Source organism: Caretta caretta, chromosome 3, assembly GCF_965140235.1.
Source record: "Caretta caretta isolate rCarCar2 chromosome 3, rCarCar1.hap1, whole genome shotgun sequence".
NCBI lineage: Eukaryota > Metazoa > Chordata > Testudines > Cheloniidae > Caretta > Caretta caretta.
In genome coordinates, this window is record NC_134208.1 from 209673108 (window position 1) to 209690412 (window position 17305).

The following is a 17305-nucleotide window of genomic DNA, read 5'->3' on the forward strand; positions in this document are numbered from 1 at the left end:
TTCACAGTGTGAACTGAACTGAGCTTTTGCTCTGTCCTGGTGCTACATCACCTTCAACGAGAGAGCCTGAGAATGGACAGGGAAAGGCAACAGCTTACCCAAGGTTTGCTTCTCCTCACAACGTGCACTCACACCCAGTTTAAATTAATATCTTGGGCCAAATCCTCAGCTGGTTTAAATCAACTGCCACGGGGCTATGCAGATATAGGTCAGGTGGGGATCTGGCCCACTGACTTATAGAGTCCAAGGCCAGAAGGAGCTGTTATAATCATCAAGTCTGACTGGCTGCAGAACTTCCCCCAAATAATCCCTACAGCAGATCTGTTAGGAAAACATCCAAGCTTGGTTTAAAAATTGCCAGCGATGGAGATTCCACCATCACCCTTGGTAAATTGTTCCAAGGGTTAATTACCTTCACTGTTAACAAATGATGCCTTATTTCCAGTTGGATTTTTGTCTAGCTTCAAATTCCAGCCATTGGATTGTGTCAGACCGGTCTCTGCTCAATTAAAGAGCCTATTATCCAATATTTGTTCCCCATGTAGGTAATTAGACTGTCATCAAGTCACCCCTTAACCTTCTTTTTCTTAAGCTAAATAGATAGACTCAAGGAACTCAATCACTAAATGGCTTGTTTTCTCATCCTTTAGTTATTCACGTGGCTCTTCTCTGAATCTCTCCAGTTCACCAACATCCTTCTTGTATTGTGGACACCAGAACTGGACACGGGAGTCCAGCAGCGGTCAGACCATGCCAAACACAGAGGTAAAATACCATCTCTTCTCCTCCTCAAGAGTCCCTATTAATGCATCCCAGGCTCGCATCAGTCCTTTTGGCCACAACATCCCACTGGGAGCTCATGTTCAGCTGATTCTCCACCATGATCCCCAAGTCTCTGTCAGAGTCGCTGCTTCCCAGGAAAGAACCTGCATCCTGAAAGTATGGCCTTTGGTCTTTGTTCCTAGATATCTACTGTTATGCTGCCTGCAACTTGGGTACCAACCTCAGGGAGGCTGGTAGGAACCAGGGCACAAACCCTAAACTGGCTGTGTGCTCTGTACTTCGTTCATGGACCAATTATCAGGTATAAACTCCTCGGGCACTATAACATGGATTCACCGATCGACTGGTGTACCTAAGGGCACTATCTTGCCACCTATGTGACAGATGGTCCCTTACACCAAGAATCACAGCAATATTCAGGTTACTCCCAATCCCAAAGGACCAGTCACCAACTCCAGATCAGTTGCACCTTAGATTCACACCGAAGACAATGCTTGCAGCCAATTCTATAATAAACTATATAAATATTTATTAAATAGAGAAAGGAAACCAAAGAGTTATTTACAAGGTTAAAACAGATAGATACAAATGGGTTGCAACCAATAGTTTCAAAAGGTAATAGAATAGTAATAGTCCTTTAGGGCTAACCCAGGCTAAGCAGTTGGGGATCTCTTGCTTATGCTTAGAAACACTTTGCCTCCCGCCCCAGCATCAAAGCAGCATAGAGATAATCAGTCTCTTTTTGCTGTTCTCTTCTACCCCATGCTTTTGGCTGCAACGCTCAGCTGATGGGAGGAGTCCCTTGCATGACTCATTTTCAAGGGCAGGAGGCAGAACAAGAAGAGTCTTTTGTCTTCTTGCTGGCGGTATGCAGGGAAATTGCAGATGCAATGCCCCACAACAGTCTGCCCTCGGTATTGATGGATCTCTCCTGTTGGTAAGGGGGTAACACCTTCTGTTGAAGATCAGCCCCTCACACTAATTAATGTCTCTCTCCTGTCTGGTGATTTACACAGTCATAGAAGCACACAGGACAACCACTCAAATGTTCCCTTATGCTATGGGACACAGATGTTACAAGTGAGATTAATGTCGGCAGCAATTTACAATCATTCAATAAAGTCTAGACACTAAACACATTCTTATACCTCTAACATCTGTTTTAACAGCCCTAATGCTGACTCTGGTTATTCATTTGTCAGTGTTCAGTTGAGTCATGGGGGCCTTGGCATGAGCTGGCACCTGGTTGGCCAGCATCACATGTACATTTACATGTAGCCGTATTAAAATGCATATTGTTTGATTGTGCCCAGCTAACAAAGAAATTCAGTGACCTGTCCTCTTCATTATTTATCGCTCCCTCAATTCTTGCATCATCTACAAACTTGTATCGGTGATGATTTTACGCCTTCTTCCAGATCATTGATAAAAAGGTTAAATAGAGTAGGACCAAAAAAACAATCCCTGTGGGAGCATACCTACTCAATGTTTCCCTACTGGAAACATACCTACTCAATGATTCCCAGATTGCAGTTACATTTTGAGACCTATCAATTAGCCAGTTTTTAATCCATCTAATGTGTCATGTTCATTTTGTATAGTTTTTTTTAATTAAAATGTCATGCAGTACCAAGTCAGAGTATATTACATCAACACTGTTACCTTTATCAGCCAAACTTGTAATCTCATTTAAAAAAAAAAAAGATATCAGGTTAGTTTGACAGGATCTATTTTCCACAAACCCATTTTGATCGGCATTAATTATATTACCCTCCTTTAATTCTTTATTAATCGAGTCCTGCATCAGCCTCTCCATTATCTTGCCTGGGAATGATGTCATACTGACAGGCCAATAATTCCTGGGTCATCCTGTTTACCCTTTTTAAAAATTGGCACAGCATTCACTGTCTTCTGGAACTTCCCCAGTGTTTCAAGACTAGTTGAATATCAACATTAATGGTCCAGTGTGCTCCTCAGCCAGCTCTTCTAAAGCTCTTGGATGCAAGTTATCTGGACCTGCTGATTTAAAAACGTCTAACTTGAGTAGCTGCATATTTACACCAGGGGGGAGCTGGTCCTTTTTACTCCAATGGGGCTATGTGTATTTACACCAGGTGGAGATCTGGCCTGTTATGTTTTGGATTTTCTCAGTCCTGGCTGACCATGGGCAGTGCCCAGCACCCACAACTCTCCCTGAAGTCATTGGGAGTTTTGGGTGCTCAACATCTGCAATGGCAGGTTTTTGGATTGTTTTCCATACTAGTGAAGAGAGTGGGTATGACCCTTTAATATCCTGTAGCAAAGGGAATGCTGTCTAAATGTATGTAACTGAGTAGGGCTTTTGTGTGTCTACAATAGTCAATGGCGTATAGATTAGCTACGCTTTAGTTTTGAGTATCTGGTGATATACAATAGACTGGGTGCAGTATCTGGCGTCTGCTGGGTGCAGCAGAGAGAGGGCACTGCCAAGGAGCCGGTTACAGCTTCCTGACTTTGTCTAGCTCTGGCCCCAGGTTAGAGCAGAGTTGAGGCTGCTCTAACCTATGGCAGCTGGCTAGGGTCCCGCATGGACATCCAGAGTGTATCTAGCCACTCTCCTTCCCCACCCTGATATGCTCCTACAGTGTAGGTAGCATAGGAGCCAGCTCCATTGGCCTCTGCCCCCCACGGTGAACCCACAGCAGGGTAGTTATGTTGAGTGAATCTCCACTCCCTCTGTGCCACTGGAGAGTGGGGATGGGAAGCATCCCTGTCTGTCTCCAGCTGTGGATACAATATTCATGGAGCCATGTTAAAGGGTTAGAAATGAAATTAGGGCCTGGTACTTTTATTTCCTTTCATTCGATGAGATTTATTGTGCTTTGCACAGCTGAAAATCACAATGAAATATTTCCAACTTTTCTCCCTTCCTTTTGTGCTCGCCCCACGGCGTTGTACAGTTCTTGAGATTTACCATCATGCTAGACAAACCTCACATGCAGGGATTTGTAAGCATTTGTCATCACACCCATGACCTGCCATAGCTTGGGATAAAGCCGTTTTAGTGCCCAATGGTAATTTCAATAGCAGAACGAATAAAGGCCGTAAGCGTTTTAGCAGCTTGCAGGAAAAAAGGATTAGAATGTCGCCTGAGCAGAAGCACATTTTAATGGCTTGTGTGTTCCCCAGGAAAATCTGAACACTGCAAAAATTATAACAAAATGCTGGTACTTTTGCGTCTGAACAGGCAGAGAATGTTAATAACTGGGCCAAAGCAAGATTTCTGCCCATTGCTGCCATGTGCTGGAAACTATTTCCAGTCAGACTCACCGACCCTGATTCTCAGCTACACCACGGCCCCTTCACGCTGCTCTGGCACCATTAGGGTGCTGTACAGAGAGAAAAAACTGCCCCCTGATAAAGCATCCCCAGGACAGTGTAATACTGGGATGAAGGCTCCCTGCCAGCCCTGTTCCCAGCCCCTAGTATAGGGGGTGTGTTGAGAGTGGACCAGGGACAGAGAGTAAGTATGGCCAGAGGTGATTGCCCTATGTCTATTTTCTGCTTCCCAGGACCCACAGGGGACAGTGAGAGTAAGTTAGAGCAGTCCTAAGGCTGCTCTAACCAGTAGAGAAATTTCACCCGTAAATGGGACAGAGTGGTCTCTGCAACACCATGAGACCACCCCTCCCTATGACCCCTGAAAGGCTACAATACAAGTTCCTTTCTCCTCCTTTGGCCTTCTCCTGTCTCTCACCTCTGGTGCTGTTTTCACTGACTTCAGACTCTGCTACCTCCCATGAGCTACTCCAATGTCTCCTCCCTCCCCCTCCAGCCCAGTCTCTCTCTTCCTTCCCCAGGCCCCCGTCTCACCTGTTCCAGCACCTTCCCCCCCCTCCCCATGCTCCAGTCCTTCCTGCAAGCTCACCTCATTCTTTCTCTCTCACCCTCAAACCCAACTGAGCTCAGGCCACTCACGTATCCCGCTGCTAGTTGCCATCACATGCCATCCTCCGCCCTGGTCGTTGGCTTGTAGAACCGAACCAGAGGTGAAGTGCAGGGGAAAAGGGAAAACTCTGAAAGAGGTAAAATGTACCTCTCCAGAGAGCAAGGGGAAGAGAGCTCCCATGTTTCTAGCAGAGTCACAAAAGGAGAAGCCAGAATGCTACTGGGGAAGCCGGGAGAGGGGACGGGGGGGAAGAGTGTTGCTGGATGTGGACAGAGATAATCCTCTAACATATGAAAAACAGAAATGGGCCAGACCCCCAAATGCAGAGCCAAACAGCCCTGAACTGTGGGGGAATTTGGATCTAGATCCAAGCCCATCTCTGCGTCAATCTAAAATGAATGCTTTATTAAAAGTGCCTTACAGGAAACAGAAATGTCCGAACAAGCTGTGTTACCCTTTCCCCAGGTTTGAAACCTCATTGTGCTTATGTGTTCAAGTCGAACTCACTGCCTGTTTAAAAGAAAAAATGATGAAAGACCCATGGGGGTTTCTCATCTTCCTACAGCTTAATAGCCCCAAAGATTGCTCTTTAAACAGGTCCTCATGTGGTGGCCCTTGTAACGTTGGCACTGGGAAATGGCTTTCAGTGGTGTTGCTCAGTGTAGGTCCTGACCCTTGCTTTTGTATCCCCCTGTTGATCTCTGGGTAAAATTCTCAACAATGCCCAAGTCCCATTGTCTTTAAAGAGACTTAGGGTCTTAGATGCCCAAGTCACTCCTGAAAATCAGAGAAGTCACTTGAGCACTTCTGAAAATTTTATTTTACCCTCTATCTTGACATTCCTTTCCTCACTGGATCATTAAATCATGGGTGCACTTAAAACATTTCTACTGGTTTGAGAAAAATGACCATAAGCTACCAGCATTCCCCCCGCTTCCTGACCAACTCCCAAGTGAGGGCGGTTGCACTCTGTCGCACGCTCTCCTTCCTGCCAGCCACTGACTTTGAGCGGAGAGAGGAACAGCATCTTAGCGTTTTGTGCTGCACTCCGACAGCATTCCCGCAGTTATCCTGTAGTAATGAAAGGTGGCGTTTTCAAACATGGCTGCCAGAGGAAGTGGCCGATTCCTAGAGGTGCGGCGCATCTGCAGATCTCATTGACTTACATAGAAACTGCACGTGCTCAGAAGCTCAAAGTCAAGTCACATAGGTGCCTAACTTTAGACACTGAGGCCAAGATTTTCAAATGTACCTGGTGATTTTGGGTGCCTCTGGCTTGCGGGCCCAACCTGAAGCCATCTGAAAGGGGCCTGATTTCAGGTGTCTCAAATTGGACACCCAAAATGGAGGCACCCAAAATCACCAGTGGCATTTGAAATTTTTGACCCAAAGTATGAAAATATTGAGCTACCTGTCTCAGCATTGCTCCTCCAAACATTCAGATATCATGAGCCAGTCCCCAAAAACTAAATAACTTTTTTATTTTTAGCAAATAAACATTTGGGGTTTTCTTTATTTGCTTTCCATTTTGTGAGCCTTTGAGTCTCACGGTTTCAAGCTCTTCTCCTCCATCACAAGAGCGAAAAGTGTACTGTGTCTTTTAAAATGAAAGAAAACATAATCCCATGCAATTCTCCATCTCCAGGAGCTGGGGTTTTTAAGAAAAATAGTAATTATCGCAAGATTCTCACTAAAAATCAGGAGAGGTGTGTCTTTCTAGCCCTGCAAATAGAATAGTACGATGGAAAAATAAGCCCCTGCGAGAGGTCATACAAACCCCACTCCACGTAGGAAAGGGTCAGTGAGCTACCAGAGGCCCAATCAGCCAGACCTGCAACATCTGGGGCAGGAATCAGGTTTCCAGGGAGAAATTCTGCTCAGCTGGGGAGAGGCAGGCAGGGAAGGTAGATGTGGCAAAGAAGGCTGGCTAGCACGGGTTGTTGCTGATCAGTTCTCGCCAAGGAAATGGGAGAGTTTGTTTCTTCATAGTTGTCTTGGACTTTGGGTTCCTTGGAAGGGGTAGAACTGAGGTGACTTAGTGCTCTAGGTAGCTCCTGTACAACCCAGAAGGTCTGGGAGGTTGGGTGGAGCTGCAAAAGACCAAAAGGGAACCTGAGTCTGTACTGTACACTGTCACAAGGGGGTGCTCTGGTAACAGTGTGCTTTTACAACCCCCCCAATATGGACTCAACACTGTAACACTAGTAAAAGAACAGGCCTGCATGCCTTACCTTGCAACAGCTCAAACCGAACTGCTGCTTCAAGGACTTGGATCGCTGATTCTGCTCTGCACCCACTGTGGCGAACTGTGTGATATAGAATGGCAGGCTTTCCAAACTTTTCTGTAAGCAAATTCAAAGATGAAAACTTTTAGCTAGGTTTTTGTGTGTGTGTTCTGCCACAATATGCCAATTTATGTTCCTGAAAACAACACTGAGAATAGCATGTTTCATTAGCAAACACCAACTAGCCGACATTTGATAAAGCTATTTCTATTGTTTAAAGTCCTCCGTTCAATTCAGGTTTGGGATTTGCTTGTAATGAGGTAAAATCTGCCATGTGAGGCTGAGCCATTTATGCTTCAGGCTTTTGAGTATTTTGGAAGGAGCTTGAATCTACCCTCAGCTCCAGAATTTCTTGGCATAGCTTTGTTAATGCACCTGCAAAAGATATATTTATCCATCTGGCGCCGTTACATGTAAATAGTCCACATCATGTCAAGGCTACAGAAAAGTCTCAAGAGCAATAGAAATAGGAACAAAAAGAGAACTACTGTCAGCTAAAGTGACTAACTGAGTAACAGATGGTTTGCACTGGAAGAACTATGATATTGCAGAGTGAACTGGTAATGTGGAGGTGACTTGCAAAGGAATCATTGTCTATCCATTCTCCTCCTTTATGATGCTGGGGTTTTTTCGCATCTGAAAAGAGAAGAAAAATATTTCTTTCACATGAGGAGGTCAGTCCATGTCTACAGTGGAAGGGTCTATGGACAACAAGGAGAACTGATGGCAGTTGCCGAGAAGTGCATTTTCTGTAATGGGGAGTACATGTAACTTTTGTCCACACTGTACAAAACTTTTTTTTAAATTTGTCTTTGTAAACCCCTACTTTAAAGCCTTGGGAGAAACATCTTTATTAAGGAGTTGCTGCCTGAACCCCTTCTAAGGCAGAGCTTGCTCCCAATCCATATCTCAATCATCCAAGAAAGATCTCCAGAAAAACAGGGAAAATCAGACTTGTCATTCCTGAGGTTTGTAAGGTAAACATCAAGCAGAATTTTCTAAAAGACTGTATCACAAATAAGCTAACAAGGGCATGACCCCAACTCCCCCCACCCCTTTTCAGGTCACCTTTAAAAGTAAAAGCTGTAGTCCTTACTCAAGAAAACCATCCCTGAACAACAACTACCATTTATGCATTTTATCTATTTATTTAGACTTTGATCCTAAAGACCTCATGCGGAGAAGAGCCCATCCAAGGTGTTGGATGAACATGTAAAGAGACGGTGAGATTCTATGCTGCACTTGCTACACTATACTGCACTCAGCACAGAAAATGCAAAGGGAAGGGCGAAATGTGGCTTTGGCCTCTCACCTAATTCACCCTAGCCAAGAGGCTGCTTGTGGGGCTGTTCTGGAACCAGGAGCAGTAGAGAATCTATGTATTATAATCTAGGGATTATGCAGTTGCATTTTCAGAAATCTTTCTAGGTCCAGCTGGCCTCACAGATCGATCTAACTGAAGCAACCAGTGTTTAAAATGTAGGCAACTCAGGTTGACATCGACCTTGGCAGCATTACAGGGGTAAGATTCCCCCAAGAGGCTCCATTCTCAAGCCTTTTCTCTGCTGCATTCGGTATTAACGGGCTTCTGTCGACAAGAGGCACATATGTCTTTTTTCCAGCATTTAATAACTGTCCAAATATCACTATTGTGGCCAATCCAAACAAAACTCCATTCCTCTTTTGTGTCCCCTGGGGCCCTCTTCGAAATGTACCAAGGCAGAGATGCAGCTCAAGGTCTTGTGCCAAATCTGTGTCTGTTTTGTTACTGATCCCTCTTCAGCGCTCTGGTGCCATTGAGAAACTGACACTCTTTAGTGGCTTTTTGCACTAGTACATTAATTCCAGCCACCTTCAATATTCTTCAGTAATCAGGCACATTTTGTAATTAAAATGTAAATAAATAAATAATCCATAATACTCACCAGTTTCTATTAGACTCGGAGAGAAGCTTGTTTCTTAGGGTATGCCTACGTTGCAGTGGGAGGTGCGACTGACGCCCGGGCTGGCGTACCTGCATTAGCTTTAACCTAGCTCGCTCAGATAAAAATAGCAATGAGGACCTGGCAGCGTGGACCCAGCACGGGCTAGCAAATACATACCCAGGGTTCCAGGTGGACTTGTACAGGCTGCATTACTGCATCTCCCCTGTGATTTTTATCTTCCCTCATCTTTTGTGAACAAAGCCAATACGCAACAGGAAATGCAGCTGAGATCTGCCAAAAGCTATTTTTATCTCCCCTCACCTCTTCAGTTGCAAACAAAGCCAATATGCATCAGAAAAGGCAGCTGAGATCTGCCAATAGCTCCCTCTGGACCCTCCCCTAGATAGAAAAGTCTCCTTTGGCCCCTCTGAGGGGACCCAGGAAGAAAAATCTTCCCCATGCTTGGACCTCACATCCTTGCTCTTTAGGTACTATGGGGACAAAATTGGCTCACTTGTGCCTGGAGAGGTGAGAGCCACCTACTCTGGAGATAAGATGAGGAAACAATAAATGGTGAGAAAAAATAAGAACGTTCCCCACCATTTTTAATGATTCATTTGATGAACAGTGGATATTGTGGGTTTAATTCTGACGCCTTTAGTCACTGAGCAGGCCCTTCCTCTCCAAACAGCCCCCTTAACGGCAGCGGGACTGGTCTGTCTAAGGATGACAGAACTGAACCCCACAGGAGTATTTCTCATAGCAGCCTCCGTGTGAGGGTAACACTCAGCAGCAAGTGGGCTGTTGCTCTTGGGTATTCCAGACCCACGAAAGGCCTGATGCTGCACTATTAAAGTCAATGAGAGCTCTGTTGCTGACTTCAGTTAGCACAGAACTCGACCCTAACACAGCTATTCTCCTATTTTAAAAAGTCTCAACTCCTTTAGTTGCAACATTGCGGCAAATTCACAAAAGAGGTGTTCATTGCCACTGGCTTTCCCAGCAAAACTAGACAAAGGAGTGCAAGGTATAAGAGTATGCAAGTATTCCTACAGCTGCTGAATAGAAAAATGATTGATTATTACACTTCTTTGCCTGTACAGGCCTTTTTTTTTTTTTTTTTTTGCAGACTAATAGGCAGGAGATATATTTTGCAGCATCTGGTCAGAACTGTTTAAAAAAGTGATCATGTGAATTGCAAGCTAATACACACAGCACTCTTGAACATAGTCAGTATAGTGAGCTTTCCTGTTTATTTAAAACTTATTTTTAGGGAGAATTACAAAAGACTGTTTGAGAATTTAGCTTGAAGCTAAAGTCGTATGTATGTGACATGAATCGTCTTGACACTGGTTGCATTAATTGCCCCTTCTCTCAATGGAGGCATATCGAAATACTGAATAACAGAAAATACTGTAAAAACAAATAAATAGAAAACACTACTTTGTAGTGGCCCATCAGTTTGCTAATTTTCTCAGTCAATATTTTTCGTCAGTCCTAGCAAAATTGAAATGATGGTCATTGTTCTTACTTGCGAAGGACGGATTTGCCAGATAATTGATGGATTGTATTAGGTTTTTATGGCTAATAATTTCCCCACTTCAATGTGAGTTGCAGCTAACACAGATATTTTTTTTCCCCACAGAATCATTTGTCCTTGAAAAACATAAAGTCAGCAACGTTTATTCCCTTTTGTGCCGGACATTAAATAGGTTTTGTTTTCAATGGCAAAAGATGCAACTGTTGTATTTAGACAGTAGTGTAAGAGAGGGGAAGATGGAGCCAAAACCAATAAAATCAGCATAACCACAATTAAATGTCAGCTGATCAGCTTGTAGGAAACGGTCTTCTATTTTCCTCTCCTTGTTCTGCTCACAAGACTGTTGTGATTTAGCAGAGAGCCCAAGCAGCAAATGAGGACATTGCTGTATGCTGCCCAGCTTCCAGCAATGTGTTATTAGTTATTCAGGAGAAAATCGGATATGAAATGTGAGCTTTTCTTTTTCCATAACTTCATACAATTATAGAGACACTATCTTAGCGTGCAGCTTGCACGCTTATAGCAAGACGTAGCTCATCACTATGCTGTATTAGGGCAACAAGCACTAATATAATGAAGCAACCAATTAGCAGGGAGGCACTCATTCTGAGTTTTCAGACTTCACGTTTTTCATTTTGTTGTTCCCCTTTTCCCATTCTGTGATCAAAAAGTCCTAGTCTGGAGGATCACTGAGTCATTCTGAAAGCCATAATATTTTCCTGCAATTAGCTCTCCCGACTCCATGAATGTATCCGATTACAAAGTCTCCTGGTGAACTTTCTGCCTGGGTGATGATGATGATTAAATGGATAGAACTTCCACGGAGTAGAAAGCAAATCCAGCTGCAGTGGTACTAACCCAATGGCCACAATAACTCCATAGTCACAGCTCCATGCGTCCGGTACTTCTCAAGGGTGAGACACGGTCATTTGCTTCCTCCTCAGGGCCACCCCCATGAAATGAGGGCGTGAGAAGCCTGTTCTCTGCACGCAGGAAAAAGCCGGGGGGCTGCAGGGGTGTCTGGTGACGTTGCTGGAGTGTGTGGAGGGACAGACACATGCTAGCGCTTAAAAATTGCAGCGCAGCAGCACGGATGGCGGCTTGAATACAGCCGTGCCTGACGCCCTGAGGAGACACTTGGGCGGCTACCGTCAGCCACTCATCACGCTGCTGTGGCCACATTGCTATTTTCAGCTGCTAGCTTGAGCAGAGAGAATGAGCGTATATCTCCCTGAGCTGGGAATTACACCGCCCAGCCGCGGTATCAGCATTGCCTTCATAACTAAGGCCTGCTGCCTTTCCTGAGAGCAGCCTGGCGTTAGTCCCCTTGGAAATAATGGAAGATGGCAGCCATTTTTGCTCCGGGAAGGCACACTTTCATCTCCACAGGCTGCAGAGAAATGACAGCCATCTTGGCCTGTTGACAGTAGTGGGAGGTGGTGGCCATTTGGGGATAAGGTTTAAACCTCACAGGTTTGATGAAAAAAATCTAGAAATTCTGATAAACTTAACCCTCAGCTCTTGCAAAACTCATGGTAAAATCATGACGGCTGGCAGCTTTCACTCCATATGATTTCCACCAGGAAAGGTCTAGCTCCTTATACTACCAAAGGCTCAACAAACCTGGAATAATTCTAGCCCTGTTTTCCCCAACCCCTAACAACGTGCTAATGATTTATGATGATGTCTGGACTGTGGCATTAGAAATGGACAGCAAATAATTGCTCCATAATTCACTGGTGTAGAGTGACCAGATAGCAAGTGTGAAAAATCGGGACGGGGGAGGAGGTAATAGGTGGCTATATACGACAAGGTCCCAAATATCAGGACTGTCCCTTTAAAATTGGGACATCTGGTCACCCTATGAACTGGTCCTGCCATGGCCTCTGACATTTCCTAATGGTCTGGACATTTGCTAGTGAGCACATTGCATTAGACTAAATGTGTGTGAAACTTTTTAAATTAACTGCACCTACAAGTTAATGGGGAAAAGGAGTGAAAGAGTAAAATTTTTTTTTAATTTTTTTTTTAAAAACCCACAGATGGAAAATTAGATTCAAAGGCCAGAAAGAATCCCAGATGTAAACACTAAAATGACAACATTTAAAGAACTTTGTGAAAACACTGGAATCAGGAAAATCTTTCCATTGATTTCAGTCAGATTTGGATCAAGCCCTAATTATTCCTCCTCTTGCTCCAAACTTGGTAGCAGCTTGCAGGAGGTGATAAGAGAAATTGGACAGTTGTTTGCCTCCAACACAAGCTTTCTTTAGGATGCAGGGGCCTTGCCTTTGAACCGGCCTAGCGAAAGTTTGATGCTCCCAGGATAAATGTTGCTTGAGGCAGCTCACAATTGGGCACCTAGGGGGGAGCCCCATAAGAAGCTGCACCCGTATCAGACTCTGGTGTCCAGAGACAAGACCTGGAACCAAAACCAATTCAGATTTAGGATGGAAACAGTCCTCCCAGGAGGTCTGTGGCAGAACACGGAGTTGAATTTTAGTCTCAGGAATCCTCCACAATAATCCCAACCACCTCAGCAGCCTTCCCCTGTAAGGGGTTTATTCAGGTTTTATTCAGTCCTTACTCTGGTACGCGCGTGTGCTCAGCTATGGAAGTACACAGGGTCTATGCATGGTAGGTGTGAAAGTATGCTGCTCCCCCGATTGACGAGAGGCATGAGTGAACAATGCTGATAGGCAGCACTTGGTTGTGCTCTATGTGGTGATTGTTAGCATTGTTAGGGGAAGAGTCAATGGAGACTACACCAAATATGAGGTCCCAGGAAGATACAGGATGGGTTGAAGAGGATTACAAGGGAGAATGGGAATAGAAAGAACTTGCACCCAGAGGGAACAGGGGATAGATTGGAGAATAGCAAAGTCACCAGGAAAAGGCAGGTCTATGTGATCGGGGACTCTTTACTGAGAAGAATAGACAGGCCTGTAACCAGAGCTGATCCAGAAAATAGAAGGGTGTGCTGTCTTCCAGGTGCTAAAATACGGGTTGTAGACCTGAGGTGGAAAAGGATCCTAAAGGGAGCGGGAAAGAATCCCTTAATTATCCTTCATGTGGGAACAAATGATACTAGTAGATTCTTGCTGGAACGTATCAAGGGAGACTATGCTAGGCTGGGGAAGACGCTTAAGGAAATCGAGGCTCAGGTGATCTTTAGTGGGATTCTGCCTGTTCCTAGAGAAGGGCAACAAAGGTGTGACAAGACTGTGACTATCAACAGATGGCTCAGGCAGTGGTGCTATAAGGAGGGCTTTGGAATGTGTGGCCACTGGGAGGCATTCATGGACAGAGGACAGTTCTCTCGGGATGGACTTCATCTGAGTAGGGAAGGAAATAGACGTCTAGGATGGAGGCTGGCACAACTGATTAAGAGAGCTTTAAACTAGGAATTTGGGGGAGATGGTTGGGAGATGTCCAGGTAATCTCCACGCCGGATTTTAGCATTGAGAGGGAAGAAAACAAAGTAAGAAAGGATACAGCCGTGGGTAGGAGAATGGCTATAAGGAGGAAGGGCAGTGTGGATACCCGTCTAATAGGTAATACTAGCTGTAGAATGACTGTGCCTAATTGGGTACAGAATGTGAGTGAGGCCAAAAAGCAAAAATGAAGATGTTTGTACACCAATGCGAGGAGCCTAGGTAACAAAATGGAGGAACTAGAGGTACTGGTGCAGGAAGTGAAACCAGATATTCTAGGGACAACAGAAACAGGGTGGAATAGTCGTCACGACTGGACTACAGGTATTGAAGGGTCTGTGCTGTTTAGGAAAGACAGAAATAAAGGTAAAGGTGGTGGAGTAGCATTGTATATCAATGATGAGGTAGAATGTAAAGAAATAAGAAGAGATTAAATGGATAAGACAGAGTCCGTCTGGGCAAAAATCACATTGGGGAAGAAAACTATTAGAGCCTCCCCTGGGATAGTGCTTGGGGTGTGCTATAGACCGCCGGGATCTAATTTGGATATGGATAGAGCCCTCTTTAGTGTTTTTAATGAAGTAAATACTAATGGAAACTGCGTGATCATGGGAGACTTTAACTTCCCAGATAGAGACTGGAGGATGAGTGCTAGTAATAATAATAGGGCTCAGATTTTCCTAGATGCGATAGCTGATGGATTCCTTCATCAAGTAGTTGCTGAACCGACAAGAGGGGATGCCATTCTAGATTTGGTTTTGGTGAGGAGTGAGGACCTCCTAGAAGAAATGGTTGTAGGGGACAATCTTGGTTCGAGCAATCATGAGCTAATTCAGTTAAAACTGAACGGAAGGATAAACAAAAATAAATCTGACTATGGTTTTTGTTTTCAAAAGGGCTGACTTTCAAAAATTAAGGAAATTAGTTAGGGAAGTGGATTGGACTGAAGAATTTATGGATCTAAAGGCGGAGGAGGCCTGGGATTATTTTAAGTCAAAGCTGCAGAAGCTATCGGAAGCCTGCATCCCAAGAAAGGGGAAAAAATTCATAGGCAGGAGTTGTAGACCAAGCTGGATAAGCAAGCATCTCAGAGAGGTGATTAAGAAAAAGCAGAAAGCCTACAGGGGGTGGAAGATGGAAGGGATCAGCAAAGAAAGCTACCTTATTGAGGTCAGAACATGTAGGGATAAAGTGAGACAGGCTAAAAGTCAAGTAGAGTTGGACCTTTCAAAGGGAATTAAAACCAATAGTAAAAGGTTCTGTAGCCATATAAATAAGAAAAAAACAAAGAAAGAAGAAGTGGGACCGCTAAACACTGAGGATGGAGTGGACGTCAAGGATAATCTAGGCATGGCCCAATATCTAAACAAATACTTTGCCTCAGTCTTTAATAAGACTAATGAGGATCTTAGGGATAATGGTAGCATGACAAATAGGAATGAGGATATGGAGGTAGATATTACCATATCTGAGGTAGAAGCGAAACTTGAACAGCTTAATGGGACTAAATTGGGGGGCCCAAATAATCTTCATCCAAGAATATTAAAAGAATTGGCACATGAAATTGCAAGCCCATTAGCAAGAATTTTTAATGAATCTGTAAACTCAGGGGTTGTACCGTATGATTGGAGAATTGCTAACATAGTTCCTATTTTTAAGAAAGGGAAAAAAAATGATCCGGGTAACTACAGGCCTGTTAGTTTGACATCTGTAGTAGGCAAGGTTTTGGAAAAAATTTTGAAGGAGAAAGTAGTTAAGGACATTGAAGTCAATGGGGTAAATGGGACAAAATACAACATAGTTTTACAAAAGGTAGATCGTGCCAAACCAACCTGATCTCCTCCTTTGAGAAAGTAACAGATTTTTTTAGACAAAGGAAACGCAGTGGATCTAATTTACCTAGATTTCAGTAAGGCGTTTGATACCGTGCCACATGGGGAATTATTAGTTACATTGGAAAAGATGGGGATCAATATGAAAATTGAAAGGTGGATGAGGAATTGGTTAACAGGGAGACTACAGCGGGTCCTACTGAAAGGTGAACTGTCAGGCTGGAGGGAGGTTACCAGTGGAGTTCCTCAGGCATCAGTTTTGGGACCAATCTTATTTAATCTTTTTATTATTGACCTTGGCACAAAAAGTGGGAGTGTGCTAATAAAGTTTGGGGATCATACAAAGCTGGGAGGTATTGCCAATTTAGAGAGAGACCGGGATATCATACAGGAAGATCTGGATGACCTTGTAAACTGGAGTAATAGGAATAGGATGAAATTTAATAGTGAGAAGTGTAAGGTCATGCATTTAGGGATTAATAACAAGAATATTAGTTATAAGCTGGGGACGCATCAATTAGAAGTAACGGAGGAGAAGGACTGTGGAGTACTGGTTGATCACAGGATGACTCTGAGCCACCAATATGATATGGCCGTGAAAAAAGCTAATGCAGTCTTGGGATGCATCAGGCGAGGTATTTCCAGTAGAGATAAGGAGGTTTTAGTACTGTTATACAAGGCACTGGTGAGACCTCATCTGGAAAACTGTGTGCAGTTCTGGTCTCCCATGTTTAGGGAGAATGAATTCAAACTGGAACAGGAACAGAGAAGGGCTACTAGGATGATCTGAGGAATGGAAAACTTGTCTTATGAAAGGAGCTTGGCTTGTTTAGCCTAATCAAAAGAAGTTTGAGGGGAGATATGATTGCTCTCTCTAAATATATCAGAGGGATAAATACTGGAGAGGGAGAGGAATTATTTAAGCTCAGTACCAATGTGGACACAAGAACAAATGGATATAAACTGGTCATCGGGAAGTTTAGACTTGAAATTAGATGAAGGTTTCTAACCATCAGAGGAGTGAAGTTTTGGAATAGCCTTCCAAGGGAAGCAGTGGGGGCAAAAGACCTTTCTGGCTTCAAGATTAAACTCGATAAGTTTATGGAGGAGCTGGTATGATGGGATAACATGATTTTGGCAATTAATTGATCTTTAAATATTCATGGTAAATAGGCCCAATGGCCTGTGATGGGATGTTAAATGGGGTGGGATCTGAGTTACTACAGAAAATTCTTTCCTGGGTATCTGGCTGGTGAATCTTGACCATATGCTCAGGGTTTAGCTGATTGCCATATTTGGGGTTGGGAAGGAATTTTCCTCTAGGGCAGATTGACAGAGGCCCTGGGGGTTTTTCGCCTTCCTCTGTAGCATGGGGCATGGGTCACTTGCTGGAGGATTCTCTGCTCCTTGAAGTCTTTAAACCACAATTTGAGGACTTCAATAGCTCAGACATAAGTGAGAGATTTATCGCAGGAGTGGGTGGGTGAGATTCTGCGGCCTCCGTTGTGCAGGAGGTCGGACTAGACGATCATAATGGTCCCTTCTGACCTTAGTATCTATGAAACTAGGTCCTTTGTT

General features: G+C 44.0%; 2 long non-coding RNA genes across 4 annotated transcripts in view; one reads left to right on the top strand and one right to left on the bottom strand.

Moving 5' to 3' along the window:
* The window catches only part of LOC125633257 (uncharacterized), a 317997-nt gene that overhangs the window by 72342 nt on the left and 228350 nt on the right, over positions 1 to 17305 (top strand). For all 3 annotated transcript variants that reach the window (XR_012667898.1, XR_007355547.2, XR_007355549.2), the window contains exons 3-4: positions 651 to 765; positions 8151 to 8219. This is a non-coding gene — a long non-coding RNA (uncharacterized LOC125633257). The remainder of the gene's footprint in view (positions 1 to 650; positions 766 to 8150; positions 8220 to 17305) is intronic.
* Positions 6176 to 9000, bottom strand: LOC125633258 (uncharacterized). The gene is made up of 3 exons (XR_007355554.2): positions 8922 to 9000; positions 6943 to 7632; positions 6176 to 6801 (listed from the first exon to the last, which is right to left on the bottom strand). It is a non-coding gene; the product is annotated as an uncharacterized LOC125633258 (long non-coding RNA).